This window comes from Melanostigma gelatinosum (genome assembly GCF_949748355.1).
Source record: "Melanostigma gelatinosum genome assembly, chromosome: 15".
Classification (NCBI taxonomy): domain Eukaryota; kingdom Metazoa; phylum Chordata; class Actinopteri; order Perciformes; family Zoarcidae; genus Melanostigma; species Melanostigma gelatinosum.
The window spans coordinates 24,286,344-24,299,951 of NC_136648.1; positions in this window are offsets into that span (position 1 = coordinate 24,286,344).

Here is a 13,608-nt window from a genome sequence, read left to right on the forward strand (position 1 = left end):
TTGTTCATTTAATTGTACGTTTTAAGGTATTGAGGTGTGACATTTAGGTGTGAAAAAAGCTACAGATAGTGTGACTGTACTCCTGCAGTATAGCCATTAGCTGTGGTGTCTTACTTGTGAATGGGAAAGAGATGACCCAACTCTCACCTCCCTATTCCTCTCTCTTTCCCAGTTTGTTCCACCACTCTATAACCTTTTTACAGGCTTTCAGCTTGTGTGTGTGTGTGTGTGTGTGTGTGTGTGTGTGTGTGTGTGTGTGTGTGTGTGGTATCAGCATTATTATTACATTTTCATGTAACTGAGATCCCCACTGGGGCCGAGAGGAGCAAGTCGGTCTTTTAATAAAATAATGACTGAGGCAGAGAATGAAGGGAAACATAGGGCAGCACAGGAGAAAAAATAAATAAATAAATAACTCAGAACATCAATTTGTTAAGGTTACACCAATATTTAGGTTTACTGATAATCATATGTATTTCCGGAAGGAAAATCATGCAGTTTGCTCACATGAGTGAGTGAGTGTGCACCTCTGTGTCTGTCCACAGTTAATCACCACTAAACTGCATAATATTTTGGATGTTCAGTTATGGCTGCATGCTCCAGGAAGTATTGTGGTTACTGTGACACTTTCTCAAACCACCTTTTGTTTTATAGTCATGACCTGCCTGCTGGCTCCTCACTGTCGGACTGACCCCTATCAGACATCACCGAACCCAGGGACACAGAGGGGGAAACCAACAAATCTCACCTCACAAACAATTCAAATGTAGCATTGAGCACTGCACACACTCACTTCCTGCTTCCTTCTTTAGTGCAAGTAGTCTCAAACTGCTCAGATTATTGGATTGGCTGACGAGAGAAGTACATGGTTCAATTTACCACTAGCCATTAGAATCTAAAGACAAGCCACAGAAAGCATTCCCTCTATTCCTATCTTAGAGGTTTTGGGAATCCAGATAGGAAAATACTGAATAAGAAAACTAAAAGTAGAAATTCTTTGCCATCTAATTGTTATCAGAAGGTTCAACTAATTCTTTGATATAAAGTGAGATGACAAATGGAGATAATTCCACGAGGTGGCTATTCATTTCTACTTCCAAGTATCCACACAGCCTTTTGTGAGATACATTCTCTAAGGTTAAGCTTCTGACATAAACAATAACTTCCCTGAACAACACTTCTTTTTCTCAACAATGAAAATGTGTGATACTGACCTAAAATATAGAGATACACAGAAATGTCTGAGGTTTAGATTTCATTTCATTACTGACAAAACAACCCCATCGCCAGAGTTAAATGTTGGCATTCTAGGGTCAATCTTGATGTTTCTGAACCAAAACTATATATTTCTATAAACATGTAGATCAACGTTAGAGTGTTTTAACCTCTCGCTGCGCTTTTGCTGTTTTGAAACTAAACTCTCAATTACGTTTAGCTAACAACTTCTTGGTTAGGTTCAGTAAGATATTATGTTTTGGGTTTAAATAAGCATGTTACTTTTGGTTTCACACGGGACACAACAGCAGTCTCCTGGGTGAAAGTCCTGAGTTTGTCCCATCCATCCACGCCGAGCTCCTACCTAACCGGCCTTAATCAAACTTATTTGTGAAACGGCAAAAATAAAAGTAATCCAGGAGAAGAAAACTCTCCCCCGGCTCATAATTGACAATGCAGTTTCTTTGTACGGGAACGCTCTTTTCAGAACACCAGGCTGGACATAGGATGAATGGGATTGAACAGTATCTGTAGAACCCTTTCAAAATGTCGGAGGGTTCCATCTGGGAAATCAACACCAGAGAAATCCTTTAACCTGCTCAGTCCCCAGCAGCTGAAGATTGTCTTCCCAGTAAGTACAGATGGGCTCTTAATTAAACAGGCTGGTACAATAAGAGATGTTATCCGGTCTATCCTCAAACATGAAAGCTGCTCAGACGTCTTTACTTCCATTAAATACTATTAGTTTAGTTTTGCTCCACGTCACCTACTTGTGGTTTCTGAAAAGGTCAGAGATCGTCATTCTTCTTCTACACGCTACATTAAAACACAGACTTACCACTAGAGCAGTTCCTGGAATTCCACACAGTTATCAAGCATTTGATAACTTGCCGAATGAGGAAGCACACAATCACGGTGCACATTGTTGTCCATGGCAATAGTAGGTTCGCCTTGCCTCACGATACGCTTAGTTAGTCCATCGTTCACGTCTTACATCGGCATACTAACCAAGCAGGTTCTTCACAGGCGAGTGTCAACAGACTGATAGAAGAAAAGCTGGATTTCAAGAATATTCCTTAAGAATCTGAATGTCAGAGAAAATTCGTAAAGCTAACTCCCTGAGGAGCATCCCTGAAGCCCTGGTTAAAAGCGAAGCTGACGTCTGCCTGAGTTAATGAGTTTACCGCAGAGCTGCAGATCACATCTTACAGATTTACCCTACTGCCTTAATCACCATATTAGTTGAGGACTCCTCGAGGAACCCAATCAAACTGTTTCGAAATTTAAAAAAAGGCCCATCTCTGAAACAATTTTGGAGGTATTTTGACATGATGGTCTCTCCCATGTTTTGGATTAGTTTCTGATCTGACGGTGGCACTGCTTCGTCCTTTTAACCGGAAAAGACAGACACCTCTAAAAAAAGAGATGAGGAGAAGAGAAGAGCAGCCTGAAGAAGCAGCGTAAGCTTATGGTTTGCTTCTGGGGAACATGATGCTCACAAGCAAGGATCATTTTATCTTCTGACACAATGATTGCAAGCGAAACACTCGAGGTTATGTTAGAGTTGTCAACCAGGAATGTGCCCTTTCATGTATTTGGTTGGCCATCGTCTTGCAGAATGATGTTTCATTGCTTTGGAGCAAAACTTTTGTCGGACGACGCAGCGCTTATTCTGCCGGGTTCCTCAGCATTGTGACACGCGATGTTCCAATGGAGTAGTCTCATTGAATGAATGAGTCTCTGTAATAACAGTGGTCAGCTAGCCTATTGAAAATAAATCTCCACAAAAAATATTTAATCAATTCATCTCTTAGGTGTTCAAGCAAAATCATTCATTGGTTCATGAATATGAACATTTGCTGTTTTTCTCTAATTTACATTGTTGCTGAATTCATCTATTTTGGTCTTGGACTGTTGGTTGAGAAAAAAATTGAGGGATTGTTTCTGAAAAAAATTGATGGGCATTTTGTCATTATTTTCTGACATTCTATTGACAAAGTTATTTAATTTCAAATTGAAAAAAAGCATCATTCTAATGATGAAAATAATATCTTCTAGTAAGTAAAAACATCCAATATATATTGTTGTCATGGAAGAAAAGCCTCTGAAACCACGTTCAGACCATCCTATAAAGGCCTTTTTTTGTGTCAATTAATTTCAACACATATATATATTTCTTTAAATGTTTTTTTTTTCACGAGTACTATTGCCCATTGAAAAAGCAACATAATATTGTTTTGAAATGAGGTTGATGTTTTCTGAGTTTCCGCACTGCGAATGAAGACATCAACCTCGTGTTTGTCCGTTTTGATTTTTGTTGATGTATTGCTTTAGGGAGCATCCCCTGGTGGCCTCACCGCTAGCTGGCAGGTGAATGAATGAACCATCGGTCAGTCAGAGAACTAAAACGTCTTTCCCATGAAGAAAAACCTTCAGTGTCGTTGTCTGCTCCTCTTTCAATGGAGAAATACTCTCCACTTCTCATAGAACTGAAGCTATGTCAGCATCTACGCTAACTGTCTCTTTAGGAACTGCCATTGTTGTTTAGAACAAACAGTGGCCTCTCTGTGTCGTCTCACACTCACCTAACCCGAAGCAGGAGCTCCTCACAGGACGCTGATTGGTCCAGACACAAACGTGTTACTTGAAGCCTGACCAAATGAAGTCTCGCGTGACCTCGCAAGCATCCTGCTCCCATGAAGGCAAGCATTTCACCTGACCTTAGAGAGAGCATTACTGTCTATAACTGGGGCTAACACTTAAGTGAGTAATACTATTAGATCAACCACACTACCCCAGTGATTTTGTATCAAAGACATATTTATTTTGGAGAGCTTGTTGTCATATTTGCTGCTAAGTCTGCTTTGGGCTCGTTGGTAGGACACGCTGCACTGCGACAGAAGAAGTCCTGCTAACCAGATCAGAGGGGACACAGAGGTTAATCCAGATCGGGTTTGGAGCGCCAGATAGACAGTGAGCACAGCTGAACCCTGTGGACTTAGTGACCTCAATCTAGGCACCACACACACACACACACACGCACACACACACACCCACACACGCACGCACACACACACACAAACACACACACACACAAACACACGTTTGTGAGGACTTCCTATTGACTAGACATGTTTCCTATTCATTGTACAGTTCATGTGTTGTGACTCAAATCAACTGCAACAACGTGGATGGAAGAGAACACCAAATTCAAATTCAGTGACTTTTCATCGGAGGTGGATAATACAAATGAGGCAGACAGAGAGAGACATTTGGCAAAGCTTTGTGTTTGTGCTTTCTATGAACAAAAGGATTAACTGCAGTTTCCTTCATGTCACATCACAATCTTGACTATTGTCAAACAGAGAATTCTAGTGATCGTGCTTCACTGGAGCTAACGTCACCAAAAAAAGACTTCATTTCATAAGCCGTGCTTGTAAACAGGGCTGTGTATTGGTAAGAATCTGATACGATACGTATCACGATACAGGGGTTATCAATATAATGTGACATAAATGTTCATGTTGTCTGTCATTACATCATAACCTATTATTACCCGCCATTTTAATATGTATCTAGCACTGTGGATACTGTACATGTGTGTGTTTGTTTTTAAATCATTAATATACAGAACAATCTTATGGATCTATCTGTAAGAGAATGGAGAGAAAAGACGAACAGAGAAACGTCACCGACCACAGGGTCAAGTTCCATGATAAAACACATAAAGCAGATCAATGATATTTTTCCATATTTGCCTCGGACAGACGACTTCTCATGACGTTTCTATTTAGTTCTGAAGGCTGAACCCTTCAGCTGCACCGGCTCAGCGCTGTGACCCGTAGTTACAGACGCTCCAAGGCCTCCAGTCCGTCAAAATGATGGACGGCCTTTCGATTTTTCCATCATTGTTAAAAAAGCTCAGTCAATGACAGAAGATATTCGGTTAATGCGACACCTGTGGGACACATCACGATACTGTAAGCAAGGTGATGTGTTGAGATTTTTTTAAAGTATAATTCTGAGAAAACTGATAGTATAAAGAACACCTAAAACCAGAGAAAATGTTTTTGTTATACTTTGTTTATGCAGTCCCTGTAACATCCAACATCACTGCACCAGTTCCTGTCTGCCACCAATCTTTGCCATGTAATCCATGTAAACTATTTATTAAAAATCAATAGGGATTTTGAGAATCAATACAGTACCACAAACACAATATTGCGATACTCAAGTACTACTTGTACATTGAGGTAAATATTGTAGGTTTACTTTGCGTATGCTGACTTTAAAACCTGTGCTAGTAAAAATTGGAAATTATTTTCTCGTTTAACTGGGTCTCTACAGACAATCTGTGATAAGAATGAAAATAAAGTACGACTGTATTCATGGCAAATGTCACTTCATATCATGAAATCATGATATGCATCATTATAATGTTTAGAGACAAAATAACCACATTAATGCAGCAAGTGATAAATCTGAAAAAAACTCATGAGAAAGACTTGCTCATTGATTTGTAAAAATGCCCACACTAAATGACAAGGCAGAGTCTCTGAGAAGAGACACGTTGATATTGTATCAACACTAGGGGTGGGGGGAAAATCTATAAAGTATAGTTTCGCGATATTTTGCGTGGTGATATTGTATCGATATTTTATTATATAAACTATAAAAAAAATTAAAACACAAAATTACTCGAAGAATCACATCAATTGCTTTTTCAGTCCACTAGATGGTGCTGAGTTGTTTTCTGGTGAGGTCAGCAGAGGTGCCGGGTCAGCGTGATTGATTTGTAGGAAGTTGGTCAAAACAAAGATGGAGACATCGGAGAAAGAAATCAGAAATGCACCGTCCACATTTAAATCAGACGTCTGGACTTATTTTGGATCTTTTAACAAGGAAGGGAAGAAGGACATGGATATGACACATTGATATGAACCATGAATATGACACCGTCGCAGCGTTTTTTCACCGACACATCCATGCCCAAGCTCTACAGAGAAGTGAAGCTTAAAGTTGAGGAGTCTTTGAGTACAGCAGAAAGAGTTGCATTAACTTGCGATGCGTGGACGTCAAGCACAGTGGATTCCTATGTGACTATAACAGCACAATATCTCACAGAGGACTGGCGACTGCTGTCTCACGTTCTCTAAACTAGAGCAGTACACGTAAGTCACAGCGGGGCATGCAGCACAAGATGGGGGATTGCCGGCAAAAACCTGGTGGTTGTAACAACGCTTCTAACGTGATAGCGGGATTCCTGCATGTGAAGTGTTTCGCTCACATGTGTCTCGAAACACACCGACCAATGCGTTATGAATCACATCACGTGATGCAGCTCAGCCAATCAAATATGGGTATTCTGACAAGTTTCCTGACTCGAGTCAGATTTACACACACAGGGGAGAGACGAGGAAAGAGAATGAAGAGTAGGAGAATTACGTGAGTCAGATAAGTTATTTCACATGACGTTCTCCAAAAAGAGAAAAGTGGTCAAAGAGACCAGAGTCTTTAACCAAGAATGAACAGACTCTTATAGGTTAATTCTTCACACGGACAGTTTATAACCAGTGTGTCTCACATGTTCAGAGACCGTGACGATTATTAAAAGCAGTAATGTGAAGCGCCACTACGAGACAAAGCACAACTCTTTTGAACAAACGTACCCACTCACATCTGAAATGAAGACACAGAAAATAAACCTCAGAGCCAACATGATCAGAATCCTAACACATGGATTCACTGTCCAACAATGATGAGAGAGAATAGAGCTGAAACAAGTGGTTTAATAACCACAGATAAAGTCCATGAACACTAATGTCTCTTGTTAGAAGCTGAGAATCATACAATATTGTGGCTTTTTTGATTGACAGCACTTCACACCTGAATGAACTGAATTCAAAGCTGCAGGACAATTCAGTGGAAATGATTTTTCTAAAATTAAGTATTTTAAGATGCACATTTTTCAAAAGCTGTCTTTTATGTAATTTATTCTTTAATCCAGACATTATTTTACTTGAAATGAGAATTTATTTATGTATTTCTATGTATTATTTATCATCCATCCAGTTCAATTTGAAAACTGAGAATAATATTTGTTCAAATATAATTGATGTGTACTTTATTTATTTGATTTGACAGTTGTTGACACAGAGACGTTACTACTACTAGGCTTCTTGAATATATATATGGCACTAAATAGTGCAAGTTAGATATTATTGTAATGTTCCGGACCTTTGCACAAGGAGATTTTCTCAATCTGGAATTTGAATTGAAGACCCGTGTGATAGAGGATCCCTCCTGTTGCTCTCCCTAAGGTCTCTCCCTCTTTTCTCCCCGTTAAAGTTTTTTTTGGGGGAGTTTTTCCTGTACCGATGTGAGGGTCCTGGGACAGAGGATGTCACATGTGTACAGATTGTAAAGCCCTCTGAGGCAAATTTCAAATTTTTGGCTATAGTAAATAAATTGAAGAAGAAGAAATTTAACTCAACCGGCGTGTATTTGAGACAGGACTTTCATTCATTTTGCACAAAACTCATGCTCAGCAAAGATGGGAAATACTATCAAATTGTTCATTTAAACCAGGATGAATATTACGTGTATAAACATCAGGCTATGGAATAACGAATCAAATATCAATCACTCATATGATCTAGCGCCGAGATAGTTAACAACACTCGTTTTATGGCACCCGACACATGGGCACAACACCTCTCTATATCCTTTTAACGCCCACCTGCCCGTCAACCACAAGCCTATCTGGCAAATTGAAAAGGAAAAAGGGGTGAAAACTTAACAGAGCGACGTGGGGATACTTTTGTTCTGTAGCCAGGAAAGTAACGAAAACAAGCATATCCAGCAGTAAGATGCAGGGAGCAGAGAAAATATGTCAGTTAAATGAATTACACATAATGTGTGGCCCTCATGGTTTCCATAAAATGAACTGAATGATTGGAGGAGCTAACCGATCTAAAGATGTGTGGCACGTCCATATGAACAATTGTTATCTGGCGTCTGGGACCTTCGTTTATTTGTCCAATCGTGTAGCCACGCCCGGCGAGTAAAGAGGACTCTGCATCTACAAGGGGCTTTGCTTTTAATTGTTCATTTAATTGTACGTTTTAAGGTATTGAGGTGTGACATTTAGGTGTGAAAAAAGCTACAGATAGTGTGACTGTACTCCTGCAGTATAGCCATTAGCTGTGGTGTCTTACTTGTGAATGGGAAAGAGATGACCCAACTCTCACCTCCCTATTCCTCTCTCTTTCCCAGTTTGTTCCACCACTCTATAACCTTTTTACAGGCTTTCAGCTTGTGTGTGTGTGTGTGTGTGTGTGTGTGTGTGTGTGTGTGTGTGTGTGTGTGTGTGTGTGTGTGTGTGTGTGGTATCAGCATTATTATTACATTTTCATGTAACTGAGATCCCCACTGGGGCCGAGAGGAGCAAGTCGGTCTTTTAATAAAATAATGACTGAGGCAGAGAATGAAGGGAAACATAGGGCAGCACAGGAGAAAAAATAAATAAATAAATAACTCAGAACATCAATTTGTTAAGGTTACACCAATATTTAGGTTTACTGATAATCATATGTATTTCCGGAAGGAAAATCATGCAGTTTGCTCATGCAGTTTGCTCACATGAGTGAGTGAGTGTGCACCTCTGTGTCTGTCCACAGTTAATCACCACTAAACTGCATAATATTTTGGATGTTCAGTTATGGCTGCATGCTCCAGGAAGTATTGTGGTTACTGTGACACTTTCTCAAACCACCTTTTGTTTTATAGTCATGACCTGCCTGCTGGCTCCTCACTGTCGGACTGACCCCTATCAGACATCACCGAACCCAGGGACACAGAGGGGGAAACCAACAAATCTCACCTCACAAACAATTCAAATGTAGCATTGAGCACTGCACACACTCACTTCCTGCTTCCTTCTTTAGTGCAAGTAGTCTCAAACTGCTCAGATTATTGGATTGGCTGACGAGAGAAGTACATGGTTCAATTTACCACTAGCCATTAGAATCTAAAGACAAGCCACAGAAAGCATTCCCTCTATTCCTATCTTAGAGGTTTTGGGAATCCAGATAGGAAAATACTGAATAAGAAAACTAAAAGTAGAAATTCTTTGCCATCTAATTGTTATCAGAAGGTTCAACTAATTCTTTGATATAAAGTGAGATGACAAATGGAGATAATTCCACGAGGTGGCTATTCATTTCTACTTCCAAGTATCCACACAGCCTTTTGTGAGATACATTCTCTAAGGTTAAGCTTCTGACATAAACAATAACTTCCCTGAACAACACTTCTTTTTCTCAACAATGAAAATGTGTGATACTGACCTAAAATATAGAGATACACAGAAATGTCTGAGGTTTAGATTTCATTTCATTACTGACAAAACAACCCCATCGCCAGAGTTAAATGTTGGCATTCTAGGGTCAATCTTGATGTTTCTGAACCAAAACTATATATTTCTATAAACATGTAGATCAACGTTAGAGTGTTTTAACCTCTCGCTGCGCTTTTGCTGTTTTGAAACTAAACTCTCAATTACGTTTAGCTAACAACTTCTTGGTTAGGTTCAGTAAGATATTATGTTTTGGGTTTAAATAAGCATGTTACTTTTGGTTTCACACGGGACACAACAGCAGTCTCCTGGGTGAAAGTCCTGAGTTTGTCCCATCCATCCACGCCGAGCTCCTACCTAACCGGCCTTAATCAAACTTATTTGTGAAACGGCAAAAATAAAAGTAATCCAGGAGAAGAAAACTCTCCCCCGGCTCATAATTGACAATGCAGTTTCTTTGTACGGGAACGCTCTTTTCAGAACACCAGGCTGGACATAGGATGAATGGGATTGAACAGTATCTGTAGAACCCTTTCAAAATGTCGGAGGGTTCCATCTGGGAAATCAACACCAGAGAAATCCTTTAACCTGCTCAGTCCCCAGCAGCTGAAGATTGTCTTCCCAGTAAGTACAGATGGGCTCTTAATTAAACAGGCTGGTACAATAAGAGATGTTATCCGGTCTATCCTCAAACATGAAAGCTGCTCAGACGTCTTTACTTCCATTAAATACTATTAGTTTAGTTTTGCTCCACGTCACCTACTTGTGGTTTCTGAAAAGGTCAGAGATCGTCATTCTTCTTCTACACGCTACATTAAAACACAGACTTACCACTAGAGCAGTTCCTGGAATTCCACACAGTTATCAAGCATTTGATAACTTGCCGAATGAGGAAGCACACAATCACGGTGCACATTGTTGTCCATGGCAATAGTAGGTTCGCCTTGCCTCACGATACGCTTAGTTAGTCCATCGTTCACGTCTTACATCGGCATACTAACCAAGCAGGTTCTTCACAGGCGAGTGTCAACAGACTGATAGAAGAAAAGCTGGATTTCAAGAATATTCCTTAAGAATCTGAATGTCAGAGAAAATTCGTAAAGCTAACTCCCTGAGGAGCATCCCTGAAGCCCTGGTTAAAAGCGAAGCTGACGTCTGCCTGAGTTAATGAGTTTACCGCAGAGCTGCAGATCACATCTTACAGATTTACCCTACTGCCTTAATCACCATATTAGTTGAGGACTCCTCGAGGAACCCAATCAAACTGTTTCGAAATTTAAAAAAAGGCCCATCTCTGAAACAATTTTGGAGGTATTTTGACATGATGGTCTCTCCCATGTTTTGGATTAGTTTCTGATCTGACGGTGGCACTGCTTCGTCCTTTTAACCGGAAAAGACAGACACCTCTAAAAAAAGAGATGAGGAGAAGAGAAGAGCAGCCTGAAGAAGCAGCGTAAGCTTATGGTTTGCTTCTGGGGAACATGATGCTCACAAGCAAGGATCATTTTATCTTCTGACACAATGATTGCAAGCGAAACACTCGAGGTTATGTTAGAGTTGTCAACCAGGAATGTGCCCTTTCATGTATTTGGTTGGCCATCGTCTTGCAGAATGATGTTTCATTGCTTTGGAGCAAAACTTTTGTCGGACGACGCAGCGCTTATTCTGCCGGGTTCCTCAGCATTGTGACACGCGATGTTCCAATGGAGTAGTCTCATTGAATGAATGAGTCTCTGTAATAACAGTGGTCAGCTAGCCTATTGAAAATAAATCTCCACAAAAAATATTTAATCAATTCATCTCTTAGGTGTTCAAGCAAAATCATTCATTGGTTCATGAATATGAACATTTGCTGTTTTTCTCTAATTTACATTGTTGCTGAATTCATCTATTTTGGTCTTGGACTGTTGGTTGAGAAAAAAATTGAGGGATTGTTTCTGAAAAAAATTGATGGGCATTTTGTCATTATTTTCTGACATTCTATTGACAAAGTTATTTAATTTCAAATTGAAAAAAAGCATCATTCTAATGATGAAAATAATATCTTCTAGTAAGTAAAAACATCCAATATATATTGTTGTCATGGAAGAAAAGCCTCTGAAACCACGTTCAGACCATCCTATAAAGGCCTTTTTTTGTGTCAATTAATTTCAACACATATATATATTTCTTTAAATGTTTTTTTTTTCACGAGTACTATTGCCCATTGAAAAAGCAACATAATATTGTTTTGAAATGAGGTTGATGTTTTCTGAGTTTCCGCACTGCGAATGAAGACATCAACCTCGTGTTTGTCCGTTTTGATTTTTGTTGATGTATTGCTTTAGGGAGCATCCCCTGGTGGCCTCACCGCTAGCTGGCAGGTGAATGAATGAACCATCGGTCAGTCAGAGAACTAAAACGTCTTTCCCATGAAGAAAAACCTTCAGTGTCGTTGTCTGCTCCTCTTTCAATGGAGAAATACTCTCCACTTCTCATAGAACTGAAGCTATGTCAGCATCTACGCTAACTGTCTCTTTAGGAACTGCCATTGTTGTTTAGAACAAACAGTGGCCTCTCTGTGTCGTCTCACACTCACCTAACCCGAAGCAGGAGCTCCTCACAGGACGCTGATTGGTCCAGACACAAACATGTTACTTGAAGCCTGACCAAATGAAGTCTCGCGTGACCTCGCAAGCATCCTGCTCCCATGAAGGCAAGCATTTCACCTGACCTTAGAGAGAGCATTACTGTCTATAACTGGGGCTAACACTTAAGTGAGTAATACTATTAGATCAACCACACTACCCCAGTGATTTTGTATCAAAGACATATTTATTTTGGAGAGCTTGTTGTCATATTTGCTGCTAAGTCTGCTTTGGGCTCGTTGGTAGGACACGCTGCACTGCGACAGAAGAAGTCCTGCTAACCAGATCAGAGGGGACACAGAGGTTAATCCAGATCGGGTTTGGAGCGCCAGATAGACAGTGAGCACAGCTGAACCCTGTGGACTTAGTGACCTCAATCTAGGCACCACACACACACACACACACGCACACACACACACCCACACACGCACGCACACACACACACAAACACACACACACACAAACACACGTTTGTGAGGACTTCCTATTGACTAGACATGTTTCCTATTCATTGTACAGTTCATGTGTTGTGACTCAAATCAACTGCAACAACGTGGATGGAAGAGAACACCAAATTCAAATTCAGCGACTTTTCATCGGAGGTGGATAATACAAATGAGGCAGACAGAGAGAGACATTTGGCAAAGCTTTGTGTTTGTGCTTTCTATGAACAAAAGGATTAACTGCAGTTTCCTTCATGTCACATCACAATCTTGACTATTGTCAAACAGAGAATTCTAGTGATCGTGCTTCACTGGAGCTAACGTCACCAAAAAAAGACTTCATTTCATAAGCCGTGCTTGTAAACAGGGCTGTGTATTGGTAAGAATCTGATACGATACGTATCACGATACAGGGGTTATCAATATAATGTGACATAAATGTTCATGTTGTCTGTCATTACATCATAACCTATTATTACCCGCCATTTTAATATGTATCTAGCACTGTGGATACTGTACATGTGTGTGTTTGTTTTTAAATCATTAATATACAGAACAATCTTATGGATCTATCTGTAAGAGAATGGAGAGAAAAGACGAACAGAGAAACGTCACCGACCACAGGGTCAAGTTCCATGATAAAACACATAAAGCAGATCAATGATATTTTTCCATATTTGCCTCGGACAGACGACTTCTCATGACGTTTCTATTTAGTTCTGAAGGCTGAACCCTTCAGCTGCACCGGCTCAGCGCTGTGACCCGTAGTTACAGACGCTCCAAGGCCTCCAGTCCGTCAAAATGATGGACGGCCTTTCGATTTTTCCATCATTGTTAAAAAAGCTCAGTCAATGACAGAAGATATTCGGTTAATGCGACACCTGTGGGACACATCACGATACTGTAAGCAAGGTGATGTGTTGAGATTTTTTTAAAGTATAATTCTGAGAAAACTGATAGTATAAAG